The 9129-nt window shown below is 35.6% G+C and overlaps 1 non-coding gene across 1 annotated transcript; it reads left to right on the top strand.

Annotated features, from left to right (window-relative positions):
* The first annotated feature begins 743 nt into the window (after positions 1-743).
* Positions 744-815, top strand: TRNAN-GUU (transfer RNA asparagine (anticodon GUU)). Its single transcript has one exon. It is a non-coding gene; the product is annotated as a tRNA-Asn (tRNA).
* Positions 816-9129: the final 8314 nt, after the last annotated feature.

The following is a 9129-nucleotide window of genomic DNA, read 5'->3' as shown; positions in this document are numbered from 1 at the left end:
GTAGTGAGATGAAGTGAGGTCCGAGGATTCGCCAAAAGATTATCCGACATTTGCCTTTTAGTTGGGGAAAACCTCGGAAAAAGCCAACCAGGTAATCAAATCAAAGGGGTTGATGCCGAGGATTCGCCATAGATCATCCGGCTTCAGTCCCACGACTGGGGAAAACCTCGGAAGAAACCATTCAATGAGATCAAAGTAGGATCCAACCCAAGCCCGAACGCAGCTCCGGATCAGCAGCCCAGCGAGTCTGCCGACAGAGCTACATCGATGGTTCTACTAAAAATATACAATACCGGTACATAGCCAATCAGATTATTAAATTTACAAACGCAAACAATCATTCATCAGTTGAGCTATATGTATAATACTAAACAAGTAAGTTAATTAAATTTAAGGCATAAACAATTCAATCAGTTGAATAATTTCGAGGGAAAAATTGTTTCGCAGCCGGGTATCGAACCCGGGACCTTCGGTTTAACGTACCAACGCTCTACCACTGAGCTACCCGGGAACTCTAACCGACACCGATCCAATTTTTCCCTCTATATCCACAGACCTCAAAGTGGGCTGACAACCGTCAAGCAACCAACTTCGAGTGCACACTAACTCCGTGTGACTTAAATTGTGGTTTTCTGTTAAGGAACAGTGACGTGTATTATGCAAATCAAGATTTCAGGTATAACTCTCTGTAAAGTTGATTTGAATAATTTCGAGGGAAAAATTGGATCGGTGTCGGTTAGAGTTCCCGGGTAGCTCAGTGGTAGAGCGTTGGTACGTTAAACCAAAGGTCCCGGGTTCGATACCCGGCTCTGGAACAATTTTTTCCCTCGAAATTATTCAAATCAACTTTACAGGGAGTTATACCTGAAATCTTGATTTGCAATTCAATCAGTTGTGATATATAGGAATTGATAATACATATCATGAAAACTACTTCAAAATACAAACACAAACAATTTATCAATAGAGCTATACAGATTACTATTCAATTTAAAGCATATACAATTCATCGTCCAAAACTATACAAACATATACTATACAAAGTAAGCAGATTAATTCAATTTACAAGCATACTTTCATTAAGCTATGCAATTTTTTGCTATTAATATCAAGTAGATTAATTCAATTTATAATCATAAACAATTCATCAGTTGAGCTATACAGACTACTATACAATTTACAGCATATACAATTCATCAATTGAGCTATACAGACTACCATTCAATTTACAGTATATACAATTCATCAGTAGAGATATACAGACTAGCATTCATTTTAAAAGCATATACAATTCATCACCCAAACTATACAAACATATGCAATCAAATTAGTTCAATTTACAAACTTACTTTCGTTAAGCTATACAAAATTGTATATTATGTCCAAAAATGAAGTTACGGAGAAGGATAAAGAAGAAAAGTTATTTGAAGGGCCATCAAAAAAGAAACAAATATATTCAGAAAGAAGATCATAATTGACTTCCTAAGAAGAAGAAGGGCAGTTATTACTTGCTTTTTATGTAAAGCACGCAAGGGGTTGGCGAAGCTGTAAACGAAGCAGCTGTTCTCAACATGTCTTCAAGTGAATCATTTTGTGATATCCGTGGGAAAGACAGAGGAATGAATCGTCATGGAAGGTGAATGTAACTAAATACTGTATAAAAACATAGGACCATACTGCAAAGGAAGTGAAAGCTAGAAACACTCGTGAAGACTGCTTGTGTGTATACTGTAGGTTATGCTACAAAAGAATTGTTAAAAATGACTAAATGTGATCTCTAACAAATAAATATCGTCACTTAGGCTGTTAAGGTGTACCTTTTAAATTGAAAACTAACAAATGCATATAATTATGTTTCTTTGGGTGCTGCAAGAAATGTTTTCAGTTGGTGGATAAATATTGCAGAGAAATTATTTTGCAGACATTCATAAACATTAAGAGCAAGGAAGTTCAAGACACACATTTGGATGCACTTATTCGACCTACTCCCACAAATAATGAACGATTATATTCCACACATGGTCGGGTGACCAGGCGTCCTCTTTTGTCCGGACATGTCCTCCTTTTTAGGCCTTTGTCCGGGGTGCGGGCGGATTTTTTAAAAATCAAGAAATGTCCTCCTTTTCGTAATTTGTATGCTTGATATTTTGAAATTATCTGATTTGACGCCTTTTCAAGTAATTTTCCTGTAGGTGGCAGCAGCATCGACGGAATATACTCTTTGCTAACGATCACAACTCTCTTTGCTCCTCTTTGTTATGGTCGTTGCTTACAGGAGCTAGTAAATCGAGAGATCGAGGTAGGAATATAAATCTAAATATTTTCTGTTTTCTTTAATAATTATAGTTCCCTTGACTTTCGTATGTAGCTAACAGTAAAATCATTATTATTAAGTTTTATCGTAATTATTTTGTAATAAAATAGATATTAACATGCTTTTAAGCATGATATAAGCCTCAATCTGTACTGTAAATATTTTGTAATGACTTAATTTAAAGTATAATATAGACCTAAGCCTAAATCTAAGTACATATTTTCGGTCCTCTTTTTTGGAACAATGTCCGCCTTTTTATGCTTTGTGTCTTCCTTTTTTATGGATGCGAAACTGGTCAACCTAACACATGGGCATATAAGATGATTTTCTGCGTACCAAATCAGAAAAACTTGATGACAAAAAAAAAACTCATGAAATACATTTCAGAAGAGGACAGAAAGTATTATGTGCCTTAAATAATATATTGTGTTTAGAATCATAAGTTAAGAATTTCAGGAAATGAATGAATGAAAGTAACCACTTATTGTTTTCCGTTTCGTGAAAAATTTAATTTTGGAGTTAGCATCATTTTGAATTCAGGTCCTAAATTTTATTTTTAATTTGTTTTAATGCTTTTAATACAGACAGTAGTTAATATTTGTTTACATTTCGACTGAACGTGAATGTCATTGCCAATGACCTTGCGTCAATACATACCAATACACAGCAGAGAAACAAATGACTGCTTCGGTTTACGTATTGGGCAAAGTAAATAATGACAGTCTATTCTCATTTTCAAAAACATCAGACTCACAAAACATTTTTTTTTCTGTAAAAACGTAGACAGTTACAGAGAAACATAATCCGACTTTTTTCAGTTATGTATGCCTTCCCACCAGTATTGTTTGGCAGGTTATATCATTTTCACTCTGTATAGCCTTGGACCAAAGTGTGCGTGTTTGTGTATCCCAAAGAGTTTGTAATATAATAAGTATTACAAACTCTTTGGTGTATCCAAACGTGATTCGGGTTCCGCACATTACGGGTAGATGGCAAGACTGTAACCAAGCCCCTACAGTCTCGGCTGAGCGGAACTAGGAAACCGGGGCAAATTGAACGTTGCGCTTGCCGCCATGATGATGGAGAGCAGACGCATAATAGCAGTACGTAAATCACACAATTTAACGCTGTGATGATCTAAAATTGACAGATTATAGCCATTTTCAATGTTTAACGTAAAATTAGGACGAAATAAATATATTCAGAGTTTCATTGATATACGTCAGAGCATTAAAGGAGAGCAAATACGTATACGTTGCAATTGATATAAAACATACTCATACATCCATAAATAGGCCTACACAATACATATTATAGAATTTATAATTTTACGTTAATCAGCTTATTGTTAGGTTCCAGATAATCGAAAATTATATTAACATATATTACTCTTAGATAAGAGGACATGAATATATGCACCTTGATTACACAAGTTCTTATTATAATCAAATTCTTAAGTGAAATAAATATGTGATAATCAGTATAGACCTGTTAAGTTTTATGTATTCATTTCCTTACATCTGAAACATAGCATGTTCTCCAACAAGATCAAGCCCACGGCTGGCTAATTTATTAGTCTAGTTAGGCCTATACATATTGATCATGAACCCTGAGTGATAAGTTCACTAAGTAGGCTTAGCTATTATAGCCATTTATTTATTTATCCACATATAGATTTTAAATCGATGTTTATTGTCTTGCAGATAAATTAATTTACATAATAAAAACAAAAAGTTATCTTTCCACTAATCTTAATATCTGATGTGTAAGTCTAAATAATTCACTCAGTGGGATTTCTCTACAGTCTGATATACCTGTACTAACAATTAAGTATTCTTTATTGTCGTAAACTACTGATTGATTTTTAATGATATTGATAATGTAACAACAGAGATAATATATCGTTCCTTTTGCAAATGGCTTGGAAAATTAAACAGGAATGGTACAGCATCATCTTTCAAAATTCTATTGTCATTACTTTTCCAAAAATCTATGTCTTTAAAATAAGCCGAACACAATTTTACGTGAGGTGAAGGCACAAATTTATCTCTTTTAATAGCAACAAGCCACTTAGCAAATAGCTCGGGATTCGTCAAAGGGAACCTGTAAAGATAGATTGTTGCCTAATTATAAACTTTTTCAACTACGGTATCTAAGATATACATAGTATGTTACAGTTTCAATGTAGCCTCCAGAATTCAATGTTATTATTTTGAAGCTTGTGTACTTACTTGTGAAAAGAAATTCCTGACCCTGTAAGCCACGTGTTATTGCAGTTGTACGCCGCACAGGAAACTACCATTTTACACTATTTACAAAGCACTTCACTTCATATCAACTATAGTAATATTTATAAGAATAAAATTTCATACTGTTATCACAACAGTTTACATCACTTTCACAGTGTTCACAAAAACATCCGAGACAAGACATAGCACAAGCAGGCCACTACCGTGTTTACCGCTGTTTCTACCAGTATCATGGGGCCGTAAACATGCGCAGACTGGTTTCAATTTTGGACAGGACATTAGCGCTCCGTGTGAGTCTAGTATACTATATAACGTCTTTGATTGTAACCTATTTTCAAGTTGCACACCACTTCGACGGGCCACGCTGTACATCATGCGTATCTGTGGAGAGTTATGTCGTGTACTAGGGTGAATGTATGTGTAAATGTTTGTGTAATTATAGTGTAAGAAATAGGTGAGGATGATGATGAAAATGAGGAAAGGAGAACGAGAACCCGGTGCCGGCATGTAGCGTGCTCCAATCTTGGACCAAAGTAGGTATCGTGTTTAAGAGCTTGTGAAACACTTAGGTTCCTCCACTCGGATCTTTTAGTTCTGTATTTACAGTTGAATAAAATGTGTTCGAACAGGGGACAACTGCACTGGAATAAATCCAGGGTTATAATCGGTGTAACGACAAGAAGAATTAAGAAGGAACAATAAAATATATATACAATTAAAGAACGAATTACAACAGTTTAGTCATCAAATCTGACTCATAGAAACATTTATGTTTATAATTTCGGTTATGCAGAACATTGCATTATTTTTAGGAAGGTGCAAGAAGTAAAAATTAAATTAAATCCTATGAATTTTATTTTGGGGGAGGGTGGCGAAATATTTTTTTTTGCCCCACGACGTAAGGAAACATAACTACGCTTCCACACCTGTGGAGTAACGGTCAGCCGTCTGGCCGCGAAACCAAGTGGCCCGGGTTCGAATCCCGGTCGGAACAAATTTACTTGGTTGAGGTTTTTTTCCGGGGTTTTCCCTCAACCCAATACGAGCAAATGCTGGGTAACTTTCGGTGCTGGACCCCGGACTCATTTCATCGGCATTATCATCTTCATCTCATTCAGACGCTAAATAACCTGAGATGTTGATACAGCGTCGTAAAATAACCCAATTAAAAAAAACATAAATACGGCCCTGCTTCTGAGGATTCAATTAAAAGAGAACATTACAATTGAGGAGTGTTTCTCCCAAAGTCAATAAACGCACAGAATCGTTCGGAATAACTCGCAATATTAACGCCATAAGTAACAACCACGCTTATCCATGGATATGGGAGAGCATGAGCAGTGTGCATTACTTCTGGGATCGCATTCGTATATATTTTACATTGTTGATGAAAATATAAAATGCTATTTAGTCGTCGTATGTTGCGAATTCTATTCTGCTTATGTTGTATTTGGTGTTTATCGACTTTTGCTTCAAATGATCGAGAGCGAATATCAAGTTTTGCAAAATATCACAGTTTTCATTGCCTTATAATAGTAGCAATAATCAACTTTTTATAAAAATGATTTCATAGGGATACGCGTAACGTGAATATTGACATGTAACCACCAAGAACTCAATTTTGAAATTTTTTGACGTTTATCGACTTTTGAAAAAAAAGAAAGCTCCTCAATTTTGAAAAGAGCAATCACAATAATGAATTTTGACATTAAAGGAAGATTGAGCAAATTTAAGACGAAAATTAACCTTTTTTTCTCTTGTACGGATGAGGGATCCGAAGACTTACATTGCAGCCTGAGGCTTATTGTGCTTACCACTCCTATTCTGTGAATGAGAGTAGCCGAACGGCTGCGCTTCTGTACAAGTACATCACGCCGCACCGTGGGCTTAATCCGGGCTATTGTGTGGATGATATGTGAATTAATGATAGCGAAAAGAGTGCGAGGTCCAACGCCGAAAATTAGCCAGCAATTCTGCTTTAGTTGGTTGAGGAAAATCCAAAAAAAAAAACCAACCAGGATTTGAACCCGGGCCCGCTCGTTTCATAGCCAGACGTGCTGATCATTATTCCAAAGCATTTTAGTGAAAAGGATCAACAGTTGTTATGGATGCATTAAAAAGAAGCAATAAATAAAATCCATCTTGAACCTTGCGTACACTACTTTTAACACTGTATTACAAAATATTGATAAATTGGCACTTACTAGTATTAATTATTAAAGCACGTGTGGCTTACAGCTGTTTCGGTGTATACACCATCGTCAGAGCCTACTGGATCATAGCGTCATCTTGATATCCCTGCCTGTTGTAAGGGCGTGTTTGTGTGGTAATGTGGAGTCAAATAGTGTGTGTGTTCTGAAATTGATCTCTGTGTTGAGAATTTGATTAGAGTGTGTTTTAGTGTGTCTGTATATTTCATATTGTTCTAGTGAAATTTATGGAGTTGTTTTCAAGTTCCGGTGTGTATTGAAGTTTTGGGTCTATTTTGTTTATGTATTGGTGTAGTTTGTGTATTTGTCGTTTGTTTCCTTTGTATAGTATGAGTATGTCATCTATGTATCTGTGGAATTATATTATGTTGTCAGCATATTTGTTGTGGTCGTTGTTGAGTATGTATGTTTGTTTTGTCCATAAATTTGCTAGACATCACCATAACAAAAGTTGACAACGAACACACTTTCAAAATACACAGAAAACCAACCACCACCACCACACACATACACAACATATCCAACCACCCTATACAACACAAACATGCTGCATTCAGGATAATGGTACACAGATTACTCAACATACCCATGAGCCAACAACACTACAATGAAGAAGTGAACACAATCAAATACATAGCACAAGAAAATGGTTACAATCCAAACATAATAGACAACATCATAAGGAAGACAAAACAAAAAATCTTAACAAACAAAAAAAAAGCACAAAATACAACACAAACACAAGAACACAAGAAATACATCACACTAACATACGAAAACGAAAGCACACTTAAGATCGCATCTTCATTCAGAAAACAGAAATACAATATAGCATACTGTTGTTGTTGTTGTTGTTGTTGTTGTTGTTGTTGTTGTTTTCTAATGCCAGGCGTTTGACAATAAAGTCATTTGACCTCTTGCACTCCAATATTTTTCAAAGATATTATCATGACCAGCCATTGAAGCACAGATTTTGAGGTGTTCCGAATCCATTTCTTGGTTTGAGTTGCACAATGGGCAGTTAGGGGACTGATATATTCCAATTCTATGTAGGTGTTTGGCCAAACAATCATGGCCTGTTGCGAATCTAAATGCAGCTACAGACGATTTTCGTGGCAAATCGGGAATTAACTGTGGATTTTGATGCAGAGAGTTCCATTTTTTCCCTTGGGATTGAGTTATCAAATTTTGTTTGTTGAAGTCTAAGTATGTAGATTTAATAAATCTTTTCACAGAGTAATACGTGGATTTAGTAACAGGTCTGTAAGTAGCAGTGCTGCCCTTCTTTGCTAAAGCATCCGCATATAGCATACTGTACAGAACAGAAAACACACTACAAAGACATCTCAACACAGACACAACACAAACAAATAAATACAACCACACAGGCGTACTTACAAACTCATATGTAATAGTTGCGACAAGTTCTACATTGGACAGACAGGCAGACCATTCCAAACACGCTACAAAGAACACATTAAAGCAATAACCAGAAGACACAATACATCTACATATGCTAACCATACATAGAATAACGTAAATACAGACATGGAAATCCTACACCTACAACCCAAAAACCAAAACCTCAACACACTAGAACAATATGAAATATACAGACACACTAAAACAGACCCTAATCAAATTCTCAACACACAGATCAATTTCAGAACACACTCACTATTTGGCTCCACATTACCACACACAAACACACCCTTACAACAGGCAGCGATATTAATATGACGCTATGATCCAGTGGGCTCTGACGATGGTGTATACACCGAAACAGCTGTAAACCACACGTGCTTTAATAATTAACACTAGTAAGTGCCAATTTATCAATCTTTTTTAATAAATAAAAAATGTCTTATATCAACGACAAATTACTCTCTCTTCTACACTTTTATCAATTCCAAAACTCACTAACATCCAGTGACGGCTTGTGAGTTCTAGGTTAGGTGGGGCCAGATTAAAAATAAACTCATGTCTTATACCACATGTCTCTATAGGCGCCTTTCGATATTCCCTTGTAGTTACATCAACATATCAGTTCATATTTTCAATCTTTGGACTAGAAAATACTTAAGAATAAAACACAGAATAATTAAAATATTTCTACACAATAATTAGTACATGCATAATTAATAAAACAATGATCAAGTTAAACAAATAAACAAACTTAGAGTTGCCGATTATTTGTACAGCTAAGGTGCTTTTCTATTCTTCTGATGCGCAAATTAATCTATCACTTTCGACTTATAGTTCGTTATTTTGTGAATGTAGTCCCTGTGAATAGAAAGAACAGCCAGTGAATTTAATCTTTCTTGCCTGTCATAGTGCTTCTCAAAAAGAGGTTTTA

This window comes from Periplaneta americana, chromosome 8, assembly GCF_040183065.1.
Source record: "Periplaneta americana isolate PAMFEO1 chromosome 8, P.americana_PAMFEO1_priV1, whole genome shotgun sequence".
NCBI classification, from domain to species: Eukaryota; Metazoa; Arthropoda; class Insecta; order Blattodea; family Blattidae; genus Periplaneta; species Periplaneta americana.
The sequence above is the reverse complement of the archived record's forward strand: the minus strand, read 5'-3'. Positions and strand labels throughout refer to the sequence as shown.